This window comes from Xenopus tropicalis, chromosome 4 (genome assembly GCF_000004195.4).
Source record: "Xenopus tropicalis strain Nigerian chromosome 4, UCB_Xtro_10.0, whole genome shotgun sequence".
Taxonomy (NCBI): domain Eukaryota; kingdom Metazoa; phylum Chordata; class Amphibia; order Anura; family Pipidae; genus Xenopus; species Xenopus tropicalis.
The window spans coordinates 26,229,445-26,254,694 of record NC_030680.2 but is presented as its reverse complement, the minus strand read 5'-3'; the positions used below and the strand labels follow the sequence as shown (position 1 = coordinate 26,254,694).

The 25,250-nt window shown below is 42.3% G+C and overlaps 1 long non-coding RNA gene across 1 annotated transcript; it reads left to right on the top strand.

Annotated features, from left to right (window-relative positions):
* The first annotated feature begins 22,806 nt into the window (after positions 1–22,806).
* LOC116410329 lies at positions 22,807–25,017 on the top strand. The gene is made up of 4 exons (XR_004222292.1): positions 22,807–23,515; positions 23,640–24,005; positions 24,198–24,598; positions 24,727–25,017. It is a non-coding gene; the product is annotated as an uncharacterized LOC116410329 (long non-coding RNA).
* Positions 25,018–25,250: the final 233 nt, after the last annotated feature.

The following is a 25,250-nucleotide window of genomic DNA, read 5'->3' as shown; positions in this document are numbered from 1 at the left end:
AAAAGCTTACTGCCACCTGGAGGTGCCAGTGAGTGCTATGATTGGGTATCTGATAGCCCCTATGTGGACTGGCAGCCTACAGAAGGCTCTGTTTGGCAAATACACTGGGTTTTTATGCAATCAAAACTTGCTTTCTAACCAGAAATTCAAAAATAAGCACCTGCTTTGAGGCCACTGAGACCAACATCCAAGGGGTTGGGGAGCAACATGTTGCTCCTGAGCCACTGGTTGGGGATCACTGGTATAAACCATTGGAAGATCTGAGTCTACTGTACACTGAAGTTCAGCATGTATTTTCGGTGCTACAGGTAACACTTACAGGTCCATTTTTACAACATAGGGGACTGTGTCCTTGGTTTTTTTTTTTACCAGCAAGCAACACCCTGACATGCACACAAATAAAACAGAAATAAATTACCATATATACTTGAGTATAAGCTGATCCGAATATATGCCGAGGTACCTAATTTTGCTGGAAAAAACTGGAAAAACTTGTTGACTCAAGTATAAGCCTAGGGTGGGAAATGCAGCAGCTACTGATAAATTTCAATGATCAAAATAAATACCAATAAAATTACATTAATTGAGGCATCAGTGGGGTATATGTTTTTAAATATATATTTCAAAGAAAAACAGTAAACTAGCTCTGTAAGTGGAGAAGAGGGTCAACAAAAACAATAGGCACTGGAGGGTCTGGTTGCCGGTGGCCTAATTTGTACACAAAGGACAGAGGGTGCTAGTCTGAGGGGACCCATGGCACCCGACTATAAGTATAAGCCGAGGGTGACTTTTTCAGCGCATTTTGGGTGCTGAAAAACTAGGCTTATACTCGAGTATATACAGTACATTCTCTTGACCTTACCTTTTTGATACTGTTATGGGCCCTATAAACAGAAACCCCATGAGAATTCAGATTGCTCTTAAAACCTGTGTTTTATTGCTGGGAATTGGTGATGATGGTAGCTGCCCATGCACAATTTATCTCCTATGTTTTATTAAACACGCTTCCATGTATCTCTCTTGCACATTGATATAAAATGTTCTTGACAGAGTTTTGTGCAGAGTATACACAAAATGATAGGGACAACTCACCTTCCCTAACAATGAATGTATATATGATGGTTTATGGAACTGTACTGATGAGGAACCATCATGTAATAAAAGTTTGTGAGACAGAAAACCCAAATGGCTGTGGGATTAGGACATTCTGCTATGTGGAAGATATGGGCCTTAATCCTGGGAAACAAAGTAAAAGTGCTTTCTCCTCGGTTGCTATAGCAGGATTGATATTGATCGACTAAAGGCAGTAATGGGCCAGCTATTAGACTTTCCATTAATTAAAGAAACGGTAGTATGTCAATATGATAGGAACCCTAATTACCTGACCTGTACTCCAGCAAGGCTATGTCTACATCCTGTCTTGTTTGGCTTGTATGGATCTTGAGGTCAGCATATGGTATATAATTAACATTATAGGCCAAGAGTGAAAGGAAGTAGAGTTTTTCCATGTCACATATGTGCAGGTATCAACGGGCACCCCCATATCCACACAAACCGCAAGCCGACTCGTAGAAAGAACCACAGCCCCATAGAATTTTAGCTGCTGAATGAAAAATGAGGTCTCTGCTTATTTTTCCAATTAGCCTTAACTCCTCCCTCATACACATGATGTAGTGCTGGGCTTATACTGGTGAATATGTCATTTCCACTACAGAACAACCCTTCCACTGTAAATCATTTACCAGCCTAGTCAGCCATGTAGAGTGGATTCAGCAACCAGTAAAAAGTATGAATGATGAATGATAATGCCTCCATCTATGAAAGCAGTTATTTAGCTTTCAACATACGCCACATATCTTACACGCGCTTAACAAACCATGTTATTGTTTTACTGTGTGCATAATATTATGAAATGTAAATGGGACTAATAAAATGAGCAAAATAAAAATAAGTGGTGATAACACGAAATACAGTCATAACGCATTATGTTTTTTTACCTAGAGCTAGTACATAGGACATATATCAGTAGAACAGCCCCCCTTACAGCAAGAGATGGAAGCTCAGCAACTGGATTTGAACTATGACTTTAATTGCTGTGTTCAAGTATGGACTCAATCTAGAGGGGCCTAGTTAGAAGCTTTATTTGCCAGTGAATGGCTATCTTTACAGTATATTTGGAGGGAAAGCTTTGAAAGAGTACAGCTATATGACTTGTAGCAAACCAAAATCTAGGGATAAATACCACTTATTTATATTAATCCCAAAGACCAAATTAATGCTTTAGGTCAGGGATCCCAAACCTACTCGTAAGCCCCACTCAAATGTAAAAAGTGTTGGTGAGCCACATAAGCATGAAAAAAAGTTGCTTAAGGATTCAAAGTAAGGGCTGCGACTGTCTATTTGGAAGCCCCATGTGGACTGCTAGCCTCCAGAAAGCTTTGCTTGGGATAAAACTGTGCTTCCAAACTTGCCTCCAAGCCAGAAATGTAAAAATGGGCACCTACTTTGAGGCCAATGGAAGCCACATCAAATGGGGAGGTGAGCAACATGTTTCTCAGGAGCCACTGGGGATCACTGCTCTAGGTTATTAAGTATAAATAAGACTGTACCGTTGATCATTGCTTGAATTAGAGCAAAAAAAATGTAGAGATGCTATGTGTGTAGTGCGCCAAATATAAGCTACAGCTATAATCATAAGCCACACCCACTTTTACAACAATCGCCCACCAACACTTTCTGGTTTTGCCCACTTTGCCAACTTTCCAAAGCTAGTTTTCTGCCTAACAGGTGTGTGGCCTATAGGAAACAGTTCATACATCTTTTCTTGATGGGCAATTCAGTTTCTGCGAACAAAGCCCCCTGCCTGCCTATTGTGTGTTATAACACAGCCGATGGTCGCACGAAACATCGTCAGATCGCCACGTGTGTGGCCACCTTTAGCCTCTTACCATTCCTCAATCTGCTACCCAATCCACCTTTCTCTGGCGTTCTCTACATTCATTTTCTCTTATTTTCTTCTCTTCTGTTCTCTATAATCCTCTCTGATGCTTTCAGCCCTCCACCTCGTTTATCTGTATAACACTTGTCCATCTCTTCTTCTCTCCCAGCAATCTTTTCTCCCCTTTATGGAACAAAGACGCTATAGACAATATATCTGACACACATCTCTACTGTTTAGTAAACTGATGGCAAATAAAAAGGAAGGCAAACGCCTGCTCCCAGCTAGCCATCAGCTGCCACTCACAGTTTATCTGCAGATTTAGGATCATTGAATCAATAGGGGATGTACAGATGGAGGAATTTAGTTGTAGCCTTCTGTTGACACAACAGACATCTTGTCACACCCTTGCATCTTTTTTCCTCTTTTCATTGAAGTCACTAATGGGAAGAGGTTATACAAACAATTGTTTTTGTTTGCTCTCTGATTCGAGAGGAAATGATACAAATGGCTTTATTATGATGGTTCCTAAGGGAATGTGTCCTTTTTTTCCAATAGACTTGCAACGATGGCTCTTCCATTTACATCCCTACAGCCTTACAATGACCTGTCCTTTGTAACATTCAGAAAAAGAATCAATATATAGAAACTCAGCAATTGATTGATCTCTCTATAACACTGCACCCTGTGTTTGTTTCATTATATATAAATACACATATATACTGTGTATAGAAACACATACACACAATAAAGGGTTTTAGCTTTTTGTTTCAACGCTTATTTGTTCTTCATAATAATACCGATTTGCTGAATTAGCTTGTTTTCCATTTATTGTTGCTTAACTATATCTTCAATGAGATACTTTTAGCATCAATCGACATTTGCTAGATCTATACAAATCCCATAAATGTTTTTATCCATCAGTCTCCAAAAAAAAAAAAATATGGGAAAATGCTTAAAAGGGTCTAAATGAACCTATGAACAGAGGGTAATGTATTGGAATATTGACTATAACTTCCATATTATTAACAGGATAGTGGGTAGGCTCCTTCCAGTATTTTAAAATATTTATAGGACATCATTAATGTTAATTCCTTTTTAATGTTATACATGTAAAAATAAAAACCCAGTGTTTTGGTAGGTGCATTTAGAATATATCTAAATCAGATGTACACTGCATTACCAAAATTGTAAAGTGGGGGTATTATATATTTAAGAGGTGCAGATGCTTAGTACAGGTATAGGACCCGTTATCTAGAATGCTTGGGACCAAGGGGTCTTTCCGTAATTTGGATCTTCATACCTTAAATCTACTAAAAAACCCAATAGGATTATTTTGCATTCAGTAAGGATTAATTGTATCTTAGTTGGGATCAAGTACAAAGCACTGTTTTATTTTAACAGAGAAAAAGGAAATCAATTTAAAAAATCTGAATTATTTGATTAAAATGGAGTCTATGGGAGACAGGCTTTCCGTAATTCAGAGCTTTCTGGATATTGGGTTTCCGGATAAGGGATCCCTTACCTGTACTTATATGCAAACTACATTATGTCACTGCTGGATTGTTCCTGGCAAGGGGTTGGGTTGCCACCTTTTCAGAATTTCTTCACCGACCACGGCTGGGGTTGGGTCTATAAGGGGGCAGGTAGTGATGTCAAGGGGCAGGGTCATAATGTGAATATGGTGGGGTCATGATGCAGAGAGGGAAGAATCTGGAAATTTGGTATGTATGAAAGCTAGGAGGGGGATAAAATGGAGGTTGGGGGGTGGATTAACAAGGAAGAACATTGCCAGCCCTGGCCTTGGCTGGTATTTTACCGGCTAGGTGGACAAAATACCGGCCATGTGGTTACCCCACAGGGGGTAACTCCAATACACAGCTGTCACTTCACAACCAACACAACCAGAAGCTGGAGAGTAGTCTACCTTTTCTTATAATTCAGTGGTTATTGGACCTTTTCATTTGAGGTACCCCTTGAAGGTCTAACTTTTGGTGAGGACTTCCTTAGGTTATAACAAGATTACAGATTTAGGAAAACATTATTTTAAAAGTCCTTCAGACAGTTCCAAGAAAATCTAAAGCAGGGATCCCCAACCTTTTTTATCTGTGAAAATGTGTTGGTAAGATTAGAATTATTATTATTGATAACATGTATTTATAAAACGCAAACAAATTCTGCAGCGTTGTATGGGTTGTCAGGGGTTAGGCTAATGCCAGACGAGGCGTAGGGCGGATATTTTCCGCCCTACGCCTCCTACATGTGTCTGCATCTAAATGAATGAGATACGCTCGGGTGCAGGCACATGTAGCTAAAATACGCATAAAAATGCAAGACTTTGCATTTTCTCGCGTTTTTAATGCGTATATCGGCTACATGTGCCTGCACCTGAGCGTATCTCATTCATTCGGGTGCAGGCACATGTAGGAGGCGTAAGGAGGAATTTTTAGGCAAGCGCTTTTCCGCTTGCCGAAAATATCCGCCCTACGCCTCGTCTGGCATTAGCCTTAGGCAGCCCGTGGCACAACACATGAAAGTGTAGTCTCTTTTAGGTAGTTTATTTTCACTTGCACCAAAATGACAAAACAACAGTTCAAAATAAAATCCTTGCCACTTAATGGGCTCTAACTAACACAGGTCAATTGTCCTAACTAACCAGAAGCAGGCCTGCCGCCTGTCTCCCACAGAGAGAAAAGGAAACAAAATTCAAACCTTGTAGTAATTTTAAGATTCTCAGTCAGCTCACACAGGCAATTTTCCCGTGTCTTTCCCCCAGACTGCAGCCTTTTACTTTGACCCAGGCTGCCTTTTATTTAGCCAGCTGAGATGCCTCAGGTAGACACACAACACCCGGGCCGGACTAGCAGTCCTGGAACCATTCTTTTAGGAACCTGGGACATATATAAGCTCCGTCCTGGACTTTCCCAGGTATCCTGAACAAAACAATCAATACAAGCGAGAAAGAGGGCCCTGGCCAAAATGCATTTTATTTGGAGGTATCTATCCATAGAACATGGTAAGATCTCCTTATTAGATCAAAAAGACATATCCCAACATGACATATCCCAACATCTATTCTGAATATCCATACTTCTGTCCCTACATTTATGGGCAGTGATGAGCAAACCTGTTCGTTTTGCGTCGCCAATGCATTTTCCTAAACATCTTAAATGTAATGTATGCACATTTTCAGTTGGGTCCTACAGTTTCTCATTGACCCTATATTATAGGTTATAGCTTTATATCCAATTATTATAACCAATATTACAACATTCTTTTCTTTGCATGGATACAAATGGGTAAATAACCAGGGTATGCATAAGCTGCTTATTTATATTTGCTGAATATAAACTCTTTGGGTTCTACAGCCAAGGATGATAGGAATTAAAGACGATGCATGATTAATAAAATATGGAAGCCTTCATCCATATAAAATGCGGAATTTAGAGACACTTTGGATTACCAAGCTGATAAAACATTTAATGTGCATTTTAAGGTCATTTTTAAAACATGGCACATAGTGCATTTACATTAAGCAGATTCCTAGCTCTTATGTGGCTTTGCATTTTTTGTTTCCTTTTTTATTCATTTTTAATGAAATAAAAATTATTTCATGATCCACACAGATCTGGCTTCCAAAATGTAGGCAGTGTGTGTGGAAGAGACTGATTTATGTTTATATCTGAGGACATTATGTATGCTCCCCCAGCCATGAGTACAGCTGCAGCTGAGAAAAACTGAACAGAATTTCTGCGTGATAATGTGCTAAAACCATTTCTATAGGACTTTAATGAATGACTTTGTGCACATTAGAAACGTGGATATCAAGATTTCTGTCCTACAGTGATTTGTTCCTTAATACTTTTGTTAGTGTCTAGGAAGCCACAGATAGCAGCAAGGCTTGGAGGAGGGGCGTCATGACCAAGGCTCAACCCAATAGGTCAGTGGTTCTCAACCTTCCTAATGCCGCGACCCTTTAATACAGTTCCTCATGTTGTGGTGACCCCCAATCATAAAATTGTTCCTAAGACCATCGGAAATATGTGTTTTCCGATGGTCTTAGGTGACCCCTGTGAAAGGGTCCCAACCCACAGGTTGAGAACCGCTGCAATAGGTGAATTTGAGTTAATGGGGGTGGTTTGGTCTTAGGGGTGGAATAGGTGGCCATCTTAGAGTGAGATTAAGTTAACTTGCCGCCATTTTTTGGTAGCTAGCAGAAAGTAAGTTTCCCCTCCTGTCCTCCTGCATAGTCTTCCTTCACTTAGGTTTTTGTATCAGCACATGGCATGTATTTGTCAGTCTGCTAGGGAACATGTTGTGCTGGTAACAAAGGCATATCTTGGAGGGATGGTTTAACCCAGGGATCCCCCAACCTTTTATACCTGTGAGCCACATTCAAATGGAAAAAGTGTTGGAGAGCAACACAAGCATAAAACATGTTCCTGGGGGTGCCAATAAAAGCAATGATTGGCTATTTAATAGGGCCCATGTGGACTGGCAGCCTATAGAAGGCTCTGTTTGGCATAACACTGGGTTGTATGCAGTCAAGACTTGCCTCCAAGCCAGGAATTCAAAAATAAGCCCCTGCTTTGAGGCTACTGGAAACATCCAAGGGGTTGGGGAGCAACACGTTACTCACAAGCTACTGGTTGGGGATCACTAGTTTAACCCCTAAGGAGGGGGACCATTATTGTTGATTTATTTTATGTAGGATACTCAATGATGGCAGGGGCTCCAGGTAAGGTGGAGGCTCTTTGATAATTTTGAAGCAGTGGCGTTTCCTCTCAGACAGCATGCTTTGCAGCTGAAGGATATTGTTTCAGGTACGAAAGAGCAGACTGACAGGGGCGCAGGTGATATTGATGTTACACATGTTTACAATGTTTAATGTTGCTGTTATAAATTCTGTAATGAGAATCTGGATGTGTTGTATATTAAACGAGAAGGAAAGGCTAGTAAAGAGTTAATCTCAAGCTGCAGGCATACCTTCAGTTCTCTCAATAGTGCCCTTAAGTCTCCCCATATTTTGCCTGTTCAGATGACACAAAAAGCCTCATAGGGAAAAAAAAACGCTGAGCTGTGTAAACAAAATTCCCATAATGCCTCACCCCTGCACCAAAACCCCTGTACATGTGCAGTTTGTAAGACTATAAAGTAGCTTCCTGCTGATTGGCTCAGATCACACATTCCTAAGAGGGGGTGGAGGGATTACTTAGTATTCTTATAGGAAGGGGAGAGCAGGAGAAGGGAAAGAGCTGTCAAACTCTGGCAAAGGAATTAAGAACAACATGTTTACAAAAAGGACACAAGAAATTCTGTGTTTCTTTTGATAGAGGACTCAGTGCAGCATTTCTGTGAGTGCTTATGGCTGTATTTACATAGACCTTTCTGATAAAGCTTACTTATTTTTTTACCTTTCCTTCTCCTTTAATAAGCTGATATATTATGGATTGTATTGTTGTTACTTTAATAAAGCTGTGGCTAGTATCATTCCAACATGATATTGGAATAAATCGGTTAGTGTAAGGATAGGGTGGATGATGCCTGAGGTCATGTGGTAGAAAGGGTTTTGTTTGTTTATTTATTCCATCATCTTCCCTCCCTATTTGTTGTTTTGTAAAATTCTTGAATCTGTAGGATCCATCCTCAGTACCTTAAAGGAACAGTAACACTAAAAAATGAAAGAGCTTTAAAGTAATAAAAATATAATGCACTGTTGCCCTGCACTGGTAAAACTGTTGTGTTTGCTACAGTAACACTACTATAATTTATATAATAAGCTGCTGTGTAGCCATGGGGGCAGCCATTCAAGCTGGAAAAAAGGAGAAAAGGCACAGGTTACATAGCAGATAACAGATAAGTTCTGTAGAATACAATAGTGTTTTATCTGTTATCTGCTATGTGCCTGTGCCTTCTCTCCTTTGAATGGCTGCCTCCATGGCTACATAGCAGCTTATTTATATAAATTATAGTAGACTTTCTGAAGTAAACACACAACTTTTACCAGTGCAGGGCAGCAGCACATTATATTTTAGTTACTTTTATACACTTTCATTTTTTGGTGTTACTGTTCCTTTAAGGTTTAGGTTAGACTTATTTGACATGGCCATGACTTTTTTACACAACCACAACGTATTTGACGTGACAGCAACTTATTTGAAGAAAACGTGACTTTTTCCTTACTCAGCAAATATTTGCCACAGCATATTTTTGTGGCAGTTTCAGGAAAAAATTCACCAGTGGTGGAATGGAGAACTTTGCAGCGAATGCATGCCTGGAAAAAAATGTGTTCATCAGTAGAATACAGCTTAAAGGGTTTTTCCTTGTTTGTTGTGGGCATCCCATTACAACCACATTAGCATTAAATTGTTAATGTATTTTATACACCCTGTGGCTACAGTGCTTTGGGCAGAAATATAACAGCATGTAGTGGTTCTGGAGATTCTATTAGAATCTATTATCTACTGTATGTGTTGGGTGTTGATAAATAAATGCCATGGTTAATGCTTGGGAAAGGAACCACAGCAGTGTCACCTGACCTTCTCAGTTTTTGTATTGGGACTCCCTGGAGTTACCGACTCCACTGGCTGCAATACACACATACTTTAGCTGTAGCCCCTGCACTTTGCACCATCTTTCTCTAACCCCACTATTTATACTGATACCTTCTTTTGCTAGTTAATAACCACATATTGGGCTAGCAAGAGGGATGGAGTTTCTCTCTGCCCCGATGTGTCTTAGCATTCCTCTCCAGTAATCAATTCCCAAGGTTCAGGAGCTACCAGGTCTTAATTCCACCCCATACAAGACTCTACCAGCCATAGGCTTTATGTCCACAGATCTACCCATTGCTTCTACTTTGCACTTGGGGGGGGGGCACACAAGGACAGCAATATATCCAGGGATAACAGGGCACACTTGCAAAGTAGAAAAGTTGTTGTCTACTAGTAATAGTAGTAAAGGTTTAGTAGCAGTTCTACTCTGTTCCCTTTGATATTTCCCATATAGGCAACGACTTCCCTGCCCCTTAACCAACGCACTTCTCATTTGATCCCCTTGGTTCACCACAAAGTTCATAGTCACCAGTTTAAATGGTTTTCCTGTTTGCATAATTGTGACACTTGCCCAACTTTCCAACTTTGGTTTGTATAGTTCATATATCATACGTTGCTCAGATAAAGCAATTGATTGTTGTTGCTGTAGGAGCAGGGTATAAAATTAGACACAGTAGATTGTCTTAAAGACAATCTACTGCAGCTCTGGCCAGGGCATTACCTGGGAGCCTCCCCAAATTTTTAACCCTTCAATAGTTGATTGAATGGTGCTGCAATCTGTGCAAAGTCTTTAACATAATGGTAACCAACCCTTCCTAAGAATGACTGCAACTGGCCTACCTTCTGCTATACAGCATACTGCCTTACTGCCTGCACCTTTTCTGAGTTTGGGGGGGAACCATTCCTCACTCATGACAATAAGGACATGTGACTTAATTCAATGAGGCCCACAGGAGTAATAAATGCTGTGTATCTATCCAGTGGAGCAACAGTATCGATAAGCAATGCCTGGTCAGCCACTTCCACCAGTTTTAAAGCCTTTAAATGATGCAGTTCAGCATCAGAAGATGGGCTGCAGGTTGGTCATTCCTAATATATATTGAAACCAATTTTTTTTCTAGGAGTTCAGGATCTTTATAATGACTTCAGCTACACATGGGCTGACATAAGCTGGCAACTTGGCCACTTCAGACTACACATATGGCCAAAATGATATCTTGCTGATATCCATCAAGGAGGTCTTCAAATCCTACCAGGTGAGGACTGCAGTAGGCCATTGATGGGTATGTACAGGTGACTATAATGGAGGATCAGTCCAAGTTGGCCCACCACATGGATAACAAAATCTGAAACCTGCTCTGGCAACCTCACCAAACAAGTGAATCATTCATTTCATGGACAGCTTTAGTTGTAATACTGAAGACAAACAGAGTTGGAATATGTATAAGACCATAATTGTCTCAATGCATGTAGAAATCAACTTATCTGGGGTATCAGTGCTAAAGTACATGAGTAAAACATCTGTCTTTGCATAAGTGCACATTCTCTATAAATAAATGGAAAAGCAAATCACAACACACGGGACCAGAATATTGACACAGTCTGTTTTACCATCTTGCTTTATTTGTGCAATATCCTCTGAATGTCCCATAGCAACTGAAACCAACTTAATTTGCTTCAGATTAGTCTTTTGCTAAAGTGTGCAGCTTAGTCAGCATAGAGATATAGAAATGAGCATTACTTTAGCAGAACTACATCTTCCAGGAGACTTCTAATCCAGATGGTGCCACAAAAAAATGTTTAGAATTAGTTTAGTGTATAGCTTTTACACAAATACTTCATTATTTATCACATAAAACCAAGTTTCAAAGGGATATTAACCTAAAATTAACTTTGAGTAAAGTATGGATGGGCTAATGCCTTCAGCAATATGTTGTACAACCTTATTACCTTCATTTCATTAAGATTAGGTTATTGTTTAATGCCTCAAAAAAGCATTTTACCCATTATACATCCCAGGGGTTTTCAGTGGATTTAACTTACTAATTAAGAAATTTGCCGGCGGATACAAAGCTAGAAGCCCTTCCTAGAAGCTTTCGGCCGGCTTCAAACAGCAGGAACAATCAGAGGATTTCAGAGAGGGCACCACATTGCATCTGATGTTTGCAGCTGAAAGCTGTTAGTTAGGAGAATTACAGCAATGGAGACAGCACGGCTACTTAAAGGTCTGTTTCAGATCTGTCATAGTCAGTACAAAGGGTGGAGGTAAGGACTTTCTTGGGCATCTCAACAGAATCTCCAAGTACTGAAAGTAAAAAGTAAGGGGCTAAAGGTGGTGGCCAATTACGGGAAGATTTCAGTAGGGGCAGGCCAAGCTGACTGGGAGCCCTAGGGCCAAGGGAGGATGGACCAGGGGTAGGCAGGTGATTTCAGCTGCTGACTCGTGGTCTTCAGACTGATTCAGCAGCTTATTTGCCCTTGTATTGGCACCCCTGACGGCCTATCTGACCAACATCTGGCCTAAAATTGTCCAGATCTCAATTGGGCAGGTTTGATTTTCCATTGGATCAGGCACCGCATTGAGCTTAGTGTGAAATGATCAAATTGACCCAATATCGCCCACTTCAGGTGGGCATATTGGGAGAAGATCAGCTCTTTTGGTGTTCTTCCAATATCTTCTTATTTGGTGAGACTTAAACTCTTCTTATAAGCACAGTACCAGGAATAATGGTTCATGGAAGCATCACTATAAGATATAAGATGGTCTCACTATTTTCCATACTGGACATTCCCAAGAAACCGTGGGGCTGCATATTAAATGATACCCTCTTATACAATATAAACTGCATAAAACAAAATAATAGCTCTTGAGGTCAATCATCCGTTCAAAAGTGTGAGGACTTATTTGTCCTGAGCCCCTGCTTACTATGGGGCTTAACAGGGATTTCTCCCTTTATTGGCATGCCTCCATCCAGGGATGATCTTGTGGAACTATACTCCACCCCCTGGGAACTTAATAGTTCACTAGTATCTCTGCTTGGGATCCACACACAGCCCCCGGTACCTTGCCCCTCCCTGGGGTAGTTGCTTACCGGTAGGTAGGTGATCCTTTGTGCAGGAAAGATCCAGTTACACAGATTATATGATGAATCAGATAAGTTGCTTTATTCAGGCAGAACCTCTCCAGAAGTGGCATATACAAATCAATCACATGCAGGGCATTTCTCCTCACTTCTCATTGAGAACCTTTTCCTGTTGGGCAACTTACAGTACTCCCACCAAGTGTTCCCTTCTAGGTGATCTCCCCGGTACTCACGCCAGGAGGCACCCCCTCTTGGAGTCCTCCCCGGTACTCACGCTAGGCAGCCTCACCACAGGCGACCCACTCCGGTACTCACGCCTAAGCCCCCTCAGATCCGGCCTCCTGGACTGGCGGTGACCTTGTCCACCTACCTAGCCACTTGTGGCCCTGCACTCCAGCAGATGTAATGCTGGGGGATCTTAATCCCACTACCACTCCTGGAGGGGCAATATCCGCCCATTCTAGCTAGGTGACCTACATATCACTCCTAGAATGATCTCTTACAGAACTACTATCTCTAACTGCACCTGGGGTACTCTTTACTGGAGCAGTCCCAAAATGTCTGACCTACAGCACATGGCTGCATCCCCTTATATGGGCCTATGCACCACCCTGTGGCCATAACCCGAACTACAGGTATACTCCCTGTTAACTATTTAGAACCCAGTTATCCCAGTGTCCCTGTTAACTAGCACCACCCTATGGCCTGTCCTAGGGGTGTCTGTCCTAAGGGCCCGTTCTTAGTAAACCCCTACATATATATAGCACTGGTATTTCTTTTTCAGTCTGATACTTTAATAAATAATACATTTAAAATCCACCCCTGACACAAAAGACAGACTGAGGTCTACACAAGTGGATGACAATCAGAGCTAGTAGTAGGCCAAGGTCCAAACTTAAGAACTCATAGAGAGTTCAAGATGGAAAAAAAATGGTCACAGAGACCAGACACCCATAAACACCCAGGGGCAGTTAACATGAAGGCAGTCTCTTACACATCATTTACAGGAAATATTAATCAGGCACATTAAAATCATCTGTCACATTAAATCTGACCCATTAGAACTCATTTCTGTGCCTTAGAGCTCCCCATTGCTTGCATCTTCCATTAATGGAAGCAAAGTGGTGCTGGACACAATAATTATTATTTAATTGTATTAATAGTAATGATATAATAATTATTTAATAAATTGTGGTAGAAGCTGCAATCAATAAGCAAGCACTCAGAGAAATCACTGGTATACCCTAACCTTGTGTTCATTATTTTTGACTTTTCATCCACTTTAAAGGAAAAAGAAAGGTAAAGTCACTTGGGGGTGCCAAAATGTTAGGCACCCCCAAGTGACTTTAACCGCCTACCTTTTACCCCGGGCTGGTGCCGCTGTCAGGAGAAAACAGCACCAGCCCGGGGTAGCTGCCGGCACTTCCTCCTTCCGGCTTCGCTGCGCGCGCATGCGCAGTAGAGTGAAAAGCCGAACTTAAACATTTAAGTCGGCTTTTTTGCTCTACTGTGCATGCCCGGCCACCGGCAGTTTAGGAAGCTGAAGGCGGAAGGAGGAAGCGCTGCGCTCCAGGTACCCCGGGCTGGTGCTATTTTCTCCGAACAGGGGCACCAGCCCGGGGTACAAGGTAAGAGGTTAAAGTCACTTGGGGGTGCCTAACATTTTGGCACCCCCAAGTGACTTTGCCTTTCCTTCTCCTTTAAAGGCATTCAAAGACCTCAGAGTCTCACCAGTAAATCCCAAATCACTCATTACCTCCTCTCTTGTTAGTTTGTTCCAGACTGTGAGTGGCCTGACAGTGGAGAAACCCTTCCTGTACTGACCATATAATCTCCTTTCCCCTAGTTTCAATTGGATGTCCAAAAAGAAGAGCATTAACTTTTTTATTTGACCTTTTTATATTTTTATATATAATGATCATTGTCTCTTTTAAGTAAAAATTCCAATTTTAAAAAATTGATTTCTAAATTCATTGATCTGGTTGCTTTTCTCTGAATGTATTACATATTTAATATTTTCTCTAGGACTTTATTATATATTTTTACTGCACACTAATGGTCCGTGCCTGGTAGGATAAACCATCCAAACTCATAGGGGAGTCGTCACCAGAAACTGCCATCAACATTCCAGCATCAACTGCCTCTGAATTATAGTAAAGTAGGTGCTTCCATATTCCTTCAGCATGTCAGTCATCATTTTACAGGAGATGGAATCAATGTTCAGTTTTCAATATTCACTTATTTATGTGCAACACGAATCTCCTGTGCCTTTTGTTTTGCACTGAAAATCATATACTGTAAAGGGCAGTGCTCTTATACATGTTCCTATGAGTGTTTGCTGAGTACAACCATAGGGTTGCCAAGTCTGTAGAGCAGCAGACGTCACAGACTCCACAAAGCAATTTTATATAGTCAGCCCATAACAGCCCCTAACATATCACTGTGCAGAAGTGGTGCTACAAATGTTCATGATCAGTGTTGGCCAACCTGGAGGCTTGTGGGCAAGATGCTAAATGAAGATAGTTGAACACCGTTGGTCTGGATTCTGTGCACAGAACCATATATTTCTCAGTCCTGAATGGTAATGGGGCTCATTTACCTTTGCCCTGGGAAAATATGCCTGAGGCAAAGGGACCAACTTTAGTGAAGGGAAGACATTTATATTGAAGATGTAATAAAGGTGGAGATTTAATTTAAACACTACCTAATACTGATAGCAATTGGTCAGGTTGTGCCAGTATTTATTTCTTTCCCATAGTACCCATCTCTGCATATGAATAGAACCTCTTGCTGTTCCCTGGATATGGAATGTAAAAGACCTTTTCCCCTGTTGTTTGGCAGGTGCAGCGTTTTGAATCTGCTCATCGGGAAAGGAATGGAGACTGCACACGGGGCAGCAGCTTATATACAACACACACTTTCTAACCACCCTTCCACATGGCAGCCTGACCCACAATGCCCTACATGCACATCTGGAAGGAGGCTCACCCATTGGAGGACAGCCAGCTACACTCTTGTACCCACCATCCGCATCACTGAGCAGCACTGCGCCCGTAGCCCACCTTCTTGCCTCTCTGTGCCCTCAAGGCCTATTCCTCAGCACCCAACCTGCAGGCTTTCATCCTAGTGGCATCAATCAACAATTTATTGTGGCCATCAGTCCCTATCTCTTACCTTCCCCAACTCTCAGTCAGACTCAGTTCAAAACAATGTTCCCATCCTATTTGTACATCACAGCAGCTCTGCTTACATGAGATTTCCAATGAGCCCTACTAAACCCAACCAGTATCCGCACAGTGAGAACTCAAGAATACTAAGAAGAAGATAAAAGATTCAGCCCTATTTCAAAGAAAACTGAAAGACATGGCTTTTATTACATTTTCTATGGCACAATAAAATAAGGATATATATGAAATCATGGAGACTTGGGTGCCACTTAAGCAGTCAAACAACCATCACTTCTAATGAGTTTTGCATGTTTGGTTTAAATCGTCTTTGGCCCTGTGATCTGCTGCTATAGTAAATCTAGTGAGGTGACTTTATACAACGTGCAAATACACATTCAGTATAGAGGCTTAGAACAACAAATACAAACTTGTGGGGGCTCATTTATAAATACCAGGCAAATGTGCATATGGCAATAACCTGTAGCAACGTATCAGTGACTGCATTTTTTCAGTCAATTGCTGGTTGAATAGTGAAAACAAAAATCTGATTGGTTGCCTTAGTGATGAGTGAATCTGTCCTGTTTCGCTTCGCTGAAAATTTTGCGAAACTCTTTATAATTCAACGCACGACAAAAAATTGTCGTGCGCATAAAAAAATGTTGCACAGCAAAAAAAAATTTTCACATGGCGCCACCTTTACTGTATTTCCCAGTGATTTATTGCAGCAGCCCAAGACCAGGACATGTGGTGTATAGTAACTACAAACATTTTACTATAGTGTGAATGTGCCAGTCCCAGACCGCTGCATTTTTTAATCTCCAATAGTGCAGATTATAAAACCACTTAAAATGTATTTATTTAAAACACTTCTTTTACGTGAGATTTTTAAAAGGCATATCAGGCAAATGTTATATTAATTAACACTGCCCTTTGGCATTTATTCCATGTATTAAAGTTCTGATGTGCCTATGTATAAACCTGCAGATACAGAGTTACCCCAGCATTTACTCCAAATTTTGCATCTCTTTGTAATTGGTGGGGGAACAAAGCCTTCCTGTCTGTGTTCCCCTTAGGCAAAATACCTACATGGTGGCTAATGTACATGTATTTCTGCTTTTAATCCTTAGCCCCTTAAGCTGGGGGCACTGCCCATTACTGTGTCTGATGTACCCCTATAGGGCTGTACAGACACTCAGATGCTGGCGGGTGGATTTATTATCTCACCAACCATTCAAGGGCAAAATACCCACAATATATATTGCTGCATAACTATCATATTCATAGGTAAGGGCACCAGGGATGTAGCTGTAAATAAACACAAAGGGGCACATTTACTAATCCACAAACGTCCAAAAAGCGTCCGAATGCGTTTTTTCCGTAAAGATCAGTATTTTGTGGTTTTTTTTCGTAAATTGTCGCAACTTTTTAGTAGCCGTTACGACTTTTTCGCAAATTGTCGCGATTTTTTCGTAGCGTTACGACTTGCGCTAATTGTTGCGACTTTTGCGTAGCTGTCGCGCCGAGTACGAAAGTTTCGGATTCATTCAAGCTTCAGTATCGTGACTTTCCTTGGGCCAGGTTGGAGCTGCAGAGTGCCATTGAGCCCTATGGGAGACTTTCCTTGGGCCGGGTTGGAGCTGCAGAGTGCCATTGAGCCCTATGGGAGACTTTCCTTGGGCCGGGTTGGAGCTGCAGAGTGCCATTGAGCCCTATGGGAGACTTTCCTTGGGCCGGGTTGGAGCTGCAGAGTGCCATTGAGCCCTATGGGAGACTTTCCTTGGGCCGGGTTGGAGCTGCAGAGTGCCATTGAGCCCTATGGGAGACTTTCCTTGGGCCAGGTTGGAGCTGCAGAGTGCCATTGAGCCCTATGGGAGACTTTCCTTGGGCCAGGTTGTAGCTGCAGAGGCTGCAGAGTGCCATTGAGTCCTATGGGAGACTTTCCTTGGGCTGGGTTGGAGCTGCAGAGTGCCATTGAGCCCTATGGGAGACTTTCCTTGGGCCAGGTTGGAGCTGCAGAGTGCCATTGAGCCCTATGGGAGACTTTCCTTGGGCCAGGTTGGAGCTGCAGAGTGCCATTGAGCCCTATGGGAGACTTTCCTTGGGCCAGGTTGGAGCTGCAGAGGCTGCAGAGTGCCATTGAGTCCTATGGGAGACTTTCCTTGGGCCAGGTTGGAGCTGCAGAGTGCCATTGAGCTCTATGGGAGACTTTCCTTGGGCCGGGTTGGAGCTGCAGTGTGCCATTGAGCCCTATGGGAGACTTTCCTTGGGCTGGGTTGGAGCTGCAGAGTGCCATTGAGTCCTATGGGAGACTTTCCTTGGGCCGGGTTGGAGCTGCAGTGTGCCATTGAGCCCTATGGGAGACTTTCCTTGGGCCAGGTTGGAGCTGCAGAGTGCCATTGAGCCCTATGGGAGACTTTCCTTGGGCCGGGTTGGAGCTGCAGAGTGCCATTGAGCCCTATGGGAGACTTTCCTTGGGCCAGGTTGGAGCTGCAGAGTGCCATTGAGCCCTATGGGAGACTTTCCTTGGGCCGGGTTGGAGCTGCAGAGTGCCATTGAGCCCTATGGGAGACTTTCCTTGGGCCAGGTTGGAGCTGCAGAGTGCCATTGAGCCCTATGGGAGACTTTCCTTGGGCCAGGTTGGAGCTGCAGAGTGCCATTGAGTCCTATGGGAGACTTCCAAAATCATGCAAAGTCACCCACCGTTTACGAACGATCAATACGAAAAAGTCGTGACAATATACGAGCAAATCGTAACGGCTACGAAAAAGTTGCGACAATTCGTGCAAGTCATAACGGCTATGAAAAAGTCGCGACAATTTACAAAAAAGTCGTAACTGCGACGAAAAAAATCGCAAAAAATACGAAAAAGTCGCAAAATGTTTGTTTCCAATCCGAATTTTTCCCATTCGGATTCGTGGATTAGTAAATCAGCCCCAAAGTGTTTTGCAAAGTGTAACCGTACTGTAGTTGGTCTGTTAAATAGAAAAAAAAATAATCGCCACAACCACAAATATAAATAATATGGTTTATTTCTCTTTACTGCAACTCTAATATCCCTGTGATTCAAACAGGGGTATCCAATGGTGTCTATAATTTTATGTTTCTGCTCAGGGGTACGAGAAAGATGGAAATGTTCAGCCCAGGTGGGAGAGCTCATCGCTGGAGACGAATAATGGCAGAAAATAATGGCAGAAATGAAATAAAGCACCTGGGGTATTAGCTTTGGTTTTACACATATTCTTTTATTTAATAAATATAAAACTCTATTATGAGAGCTGGGTTGGTAGGAAGAATTGGGGAACAGGGAGCCTACAAACCTCTCAGCATAGATACATGGAAGTATAAAATAACATTTGGTATCCATATTCTTCTAATATATTGATATTCCCATTGCTTACTGTAAGTCACACTGTATTTAAAAGTGTCTGGTTTGTAGGATTTTAAGCTACAAGTCTCAAAGCTGCTATTTCACAGCCACCAACTGTCACTGTGACACTGCCATAAGCCTGATGTGTGACTGAACCATTGTGATGCCCTTAAGTTTAACGGTTTTAACTGTCATTTGGTTGCTAGAGTGTCCGTTATTAACGGCTTTTCTCACTTTCATTTCTGGGATCAGAGGTAAGTGGAGCGCGCCACACGCTGGGGGGACATTTTAGGAAAATAATGACATAAATGCAGAAAATCACTACTTAATTGCATCACTAGGTAGCGCCTGGGATATTAGCCTTGGGTTTGCATAGAATTTTTCAAGTTTAATACATAAATACATACATATAAAACATGACTATTGGAGAGTAGCGGTTGGGGGAATAAATAGGGGAGCAGGGAGGCTACAGACCTCTCAGAATAAATACAAAAAGCATAAAATAACATTTGGGATTCAGATTCCTCTTCTAATATTAATATTTATGTTGTTTTTAATTTTGCTGTGTATTAAAACAAGTTTGGAAATTATTAAGGGCAAAGTCTGACAGTGTTTGGGATGACAGTTGGCCACTTGGTGTTCAGGTTCTGCCTCCAATGCTCTTAATATTCATATTTCTCTCTCTGTTTCTTACTTTGTACATAAAACTGCCTTCTTTAAAAAGCTTTTAAACATAAAGTTTCAGAGTTGCCATTTTGCAGGCATTAATGGGCCACTGATGCTGTCTGGGGCAGTTAATGACAGGCAGCCATTGCTTGTCCCAACTCCCAGCATCCCCTATCATACTTTCAGCCTGTAGTCCTGTTACTGTCACTGACCTACAACTCCCATCATCCCCTATCAGACCTGCAGCTTGTGGCCCTTGTCCTGTGGTTGCTAGGGTCCCATTCAGCTCAGCATTATTTATATACATGTTGGATCTTGGTAGCCAGTCATAGGTAAAATCTTAAACTCAAATGTGATTGGCTGCAACCCATTTAGGTATATTAATCTTTACTATAGAGGTGAGTGGAGCATACAGACACTCATACAGGGGATACATTAATGTGCTCCATCATTCCCAATCCAACTACTGTTCTCTTTCATGAAATCCAAAACAAGTACCTGTAATCCTCTCCCTTCCTTTATATGGGATCCCCTCTGCTCTGAGAGCTGCCATTATTGCTATTTCCCTTTTGTGCAAGTTGAAATCCCCCTACCCATGTATTGGTACATCCTGTTAAACAGTCAGAAATTCAGTATCCTATGCTAGTAATGATATCATCACCTGGACTGGTGCAAGTGATGGGGGGGTGATGATGCCTAGTAACATCTTAGAGCTTTATGTTATATAGAGCTTTGCCCATAGTTATTTAGCACAGAACTACAGCTCCCAGCATGCCCTGAAAGCCTTTGCAGCTGCCTTCTGAACTAAGAAACACAAGCAGGGTGTCAGTACAACATGGCATAGATTTTTCAGAGGTTACTGGGCTGCATCTGCCACTGTCAGCCGTTCCTTACCCCTGGGTGCTATGTATATATATGTGTGTTCCTTACCCCTGGGTGCTATGTATATTGCCAGGCATGACAGCACTGGGTTACATTGGATACTGGGAATTGTAGTATAACAGGGCAGGTGCCTATGCCAGTTTTTTCCCTGACCTAAAGGATAGAATACTCCCAGTATTATCCATAGTCCCCCAACATGTGGCCCCCAAGGTGCTGCAGAACTACAACTCCCAGAATCCTTGTCTGCTGTCCCACCATTGGGCCTTAGTTATATGGTGGTGGTGATAACATTGCAGGAGGGACTGGGCATTATGTTCTAATAGAAGGAAGGAAGGATGGTGCCAAATACGGGGAAATGCTGCAACCTGTTTCACCATAATTTAAAGGGGAACTTCACCTTTAATGCCGTTATTGCTGCAGAACTCAGCAGCATGACTTTTGCTAACCTGAGATAATGTCACATTACACAGAACTCAGATTTCAGAAATTTGAATGAAAATATCATAGAGAATAAATATCAGTTTTTTGGTAAAATGAAAGGATTGGTCAGGGGGGAATAATGTGAATATAATGCAGTGTATCCTGATCTGTATAGCAGAGAGGGCCGGACCATGGAACTTTTATCTTTTCATTTCTGTCCCCCCATACAGTGAAATTTTGTGCGACAGAGCGATTTCTGAGCGATTTCTGAGCGATTTCTGAGCGATTTCTGAGCGATTTCTGAGCGATTTTCAGTGATTTTCCTGAAATTTTCAGCTTTTCTTTGGAAAAAACATCTTCCATTGATATCAGCTGATTTATTTTTTTTCTAAACCCAACTGCTCTTTTAAGAGCAAAACCACTAGGGCGCAATGCCATTCTGCGCCCCCCGGAGGAAGGTAAGGCTCCTGCTATGGATTTCATTTGACTCAAGGGTTTTGGTGTAAAGTATAGAATGTTAACCCATTCAGTGACACACAGAGCAGTGTTCTGCCCATATGGGGCTCTTTAATGAGCCTGAATAAATATCTGGTTCTATATGGGGCCAATTTATCCCAGAATCAGACACTTTATCAGACAGTTCTTTACTATCCAGGGGTGTAACTATAGAGAAAGGAGACCCTGTGACTGCTGGGGGCCCAGGGGGTGTAGGGGGCACAGTGGGGCAAAGACTAATAAGTTGGTTTGTGAATAAAGTCCCATTCTTGGCCAAGGTTTAAAAGGTCCTAAAGTGAATTTGCTATGGGACCCCACTTTTAGTGGAAGGGCATGTTCCACATGAGGGTAGTACCATTTTGTTACTCAGCAAGTGTTGGGCCTAATAATGACCCTTTAAACTAACAAAATCTTTTAATTTTCCCTCAGCGAACAGCTGAATTCGGATGCCTCTCTGAAATTTATAAGGTGAGTAGGAAAGAGGGTGACATACATGACCAACTCCCTGTAGGGCAGGGGTCGGGAACCTTTTTGGCTGAGAGAGCCATAAACACCACATATTTTAAAATGTAATTCCGTGAGAGCCATACAATATGTTTGGGCGCGGATGCTGCGGGGCAAGGTAGGGTGCGTCCCAAGGATGCTGGATGCGATGCAGAGAAGGGCGTGGCCTGCGCTCGGGAGATGGAAGACGTGTTCTAAGGCTTAGAACATGTCTTCTATCCGCCGAGCACAGGGGCAAGGTAGGGTGGGTGCCAAGGATGCTGGATGCGATGCGGAGGAGGGCGTAGCCTGCGCTCGGCGGATAGAAGACGTGTTCTAAGGCTTAGAACACGTCTTCTATCCACCGAGCGCAGGCCACACCCCCGTTATTTTTTTTATTTAAGATTTGGCAGAGAGCCAGATGCAGCCATCAAAAGAGCCACATCTGGCTCCCGAGCCATAGGTTCCCTACCCCTGCTGTAGGGGCTGCTAGAGCATGGAATTTGGGTGTTGGTTTGGTGATACCCCCCCCCAGTTTTATGTACCTCACACCTGCCAATTGCCTCTGTCTCTCATGTGTTTCTCATGCCCCTCCTTCCCAAAAGTCCCTCTCCTTCCTGTCTGCCCCCATTGTAGTTAATACATATTTTTTACCCCGTGGAATATTATGTTATCAATAAAATTCCCCATTAATTCTATTTATCTATTTTTCCCAGCCTCCTGATGGTCGGCTGACCAAGAAGATGCAAATCGGAGAGGGCGGCACTGGAGCCGTGTTCATGGTAAGGGACCAACCAAATTCCTAGAGAGCAGGGGGAGCTGAAAGCAAGTTGAAAGTGCTATCACTATCCCTGCTATGCACATGATTACATTCCTTAATAACCCAATATTTCTGTCAGTTTGTTCCCAATATGAGTCTTGATATTTCCAGCTAATACTGAATGTCAGTTACACCTTTCTGTGTGTGTTACAGGGCCATCACCATCGAAGAGGTAAGGTAGCCGTCAAGATGGCCAACATCACTCGGGTAAGGTTTCTTTATAGTTCCTTTCTCCATATCATCCCTATTGTGTGGCTGCCTATGTGAGCTAAAGGGTTTCTATTTTTCCTCTCCAGGATGAGGAGTCAGTCTGCCGAGAGGTAAGCTTTCTCCTGAAGTTCAGCAGGCACAGGAACATCGCCTCTTACTATGGAGCTTATTACCACCCTGCTCCAAACGAGACGTCATCGGAGTATCTGGAGGTAAGAAATTGTTTGTTGCATCACATTCATCCCTTATGTGCCAAAGAGATCTCCATTGGAGGCGATAAAATACATACACGGCCTGAAATCATTCCTTCCTATTGCAGCTTGTCCTTGAGTACTGCAGCGGCGGCTCCCTGTACAACCTGATCGACAGCACCGAAGGCCAATCCCTGAAGGAGACCTGGATTGGCTATGTCTGCAGGGAGGTATTGAAGGTAAACTTGGATTAACTCCTTAAAGACTCTTCTATTATTTTACTTAACATATACACGCTCTTTGTTAGGAATATTTAACCAAATGTCTGTTATATTCTTATAACCTACATCTCAATCTCCCCAGGCTCTCAACCACATTCACCACCACCGGGCCGTTCACAGGGACATCAAGAGCCCCAACGTGATGCTCACCGAGAAGGGAAACATCAAACTCAGTGAGTAAAACTTATAGTTGTAAGATGAATGGATGGGGGGAAGCTTCTGTGGATATAAAGTACAGAGGGTATCATGATACAGGTTTCTATCTTATTGCCCTTAAAATGAATTCATTTTCCATTTATATATTTAATCTGTCATTTCAGTCGATTTCGGACTCTGCTGGGACCTGGACCCACAGACAGGAAAGTGCAACCAGGCTGATGGGACAGCGCACTGGATGGCACCCGAGGCCTTTAGGAGGAGGGACAGGGAACCGGAATTCGACACCAAAGTATGTTGTAGGAGCAGTAGGAGGACCCAATGGCATTTATGTGTCTGCACAAATGGGTGCTGCATTCAGTAAAGGCCAATTCAGTTACATGAGTGCTAAACATGAAGCCATTGGGAACCCCCCGGTAACAAGTAACTAAATCATGCGCTAACCCAATTCTATCCTAATGCTCTTTGGTGTCTTCTTTTCCAGTGTGACATCTGGTCCCTTGGAATCACTGCCATCGAAATGGCCGAGGGAGAAACACGTAAGTGAATCACAACAATTGTGGGTTTCTGTACATTGTAACCAAGGAATTGTTACCCAGTCTGGCAAAGAGCCTTTATTTAGTCATTTGTTACATGCAGAAATCCAGGCCATGCCTGTGTTTCTATGTGCAGGGGTATTGTTTGTTTGTTATGTATTGTTTGTTATAATTATTCTAAAGCAAAATGTCTATTATGGTGGAAATAGCGAATAAGCCCCAATACTTCAGCTTCGTGTTTGAAGGGACTGATATATATATGTTTTTAACTTTTAGCATACGCCGATCAGGAGCTAGTGTCGGACCTGATCATTGCTAACGACTCTCCGAGGCTCATATCAAGGACCTGGTGAGTCCTTCCCAGCTCATGTCACTGTGCGATGCTGATACTGCAACTCTGTGTGTCTCTCACCTTGGCATATTAGCGATTAAAGCGATACATCTGTTTTTCTTGCTCAAATCTTTTCCTTTTTCCAGGTCTCAAACTTTTGTGTCCTTCTTGGAGTCGTGCCTTGAGAAGGATCCTTCCCGGAGATGGAGTGCGGAAGAGCTGCTGCAGCACCCGTTCATTACTGAACTGCCCCCTGCGAAGACCATCAGGGCTGAAATCGAGGAACACCTTCGGGCTGTGCAGAACCGGCCGGCCAAACAAGGTGAAGGAATCCATTATATTTGTTATGGCTGTACTGTCACATCACTTAACTTACTAAAATGAGAAGCTGCTTGAGCTGGAATTGTAATAGTGGTGCTAGGAATAATAAACACATTTTTAGAGGGGTACTTTACCTTATTATTACATTTTAGTACAATAATATAATGTAATATAATGTTGCTTTTGAATCATATAAGTTTTATTTTGCAGCTTTCCTGTTATAAATCTCAAGTGCTAGTTGGTTGCCATTACTCTAGCAACTGTTGCGCCTGCAGCAATACATGCGCTAATTAGTAGGTGCTTTTGTAAACTGCAGTTCAATCTGCGCAGCAATAGTAACAGCATTTGC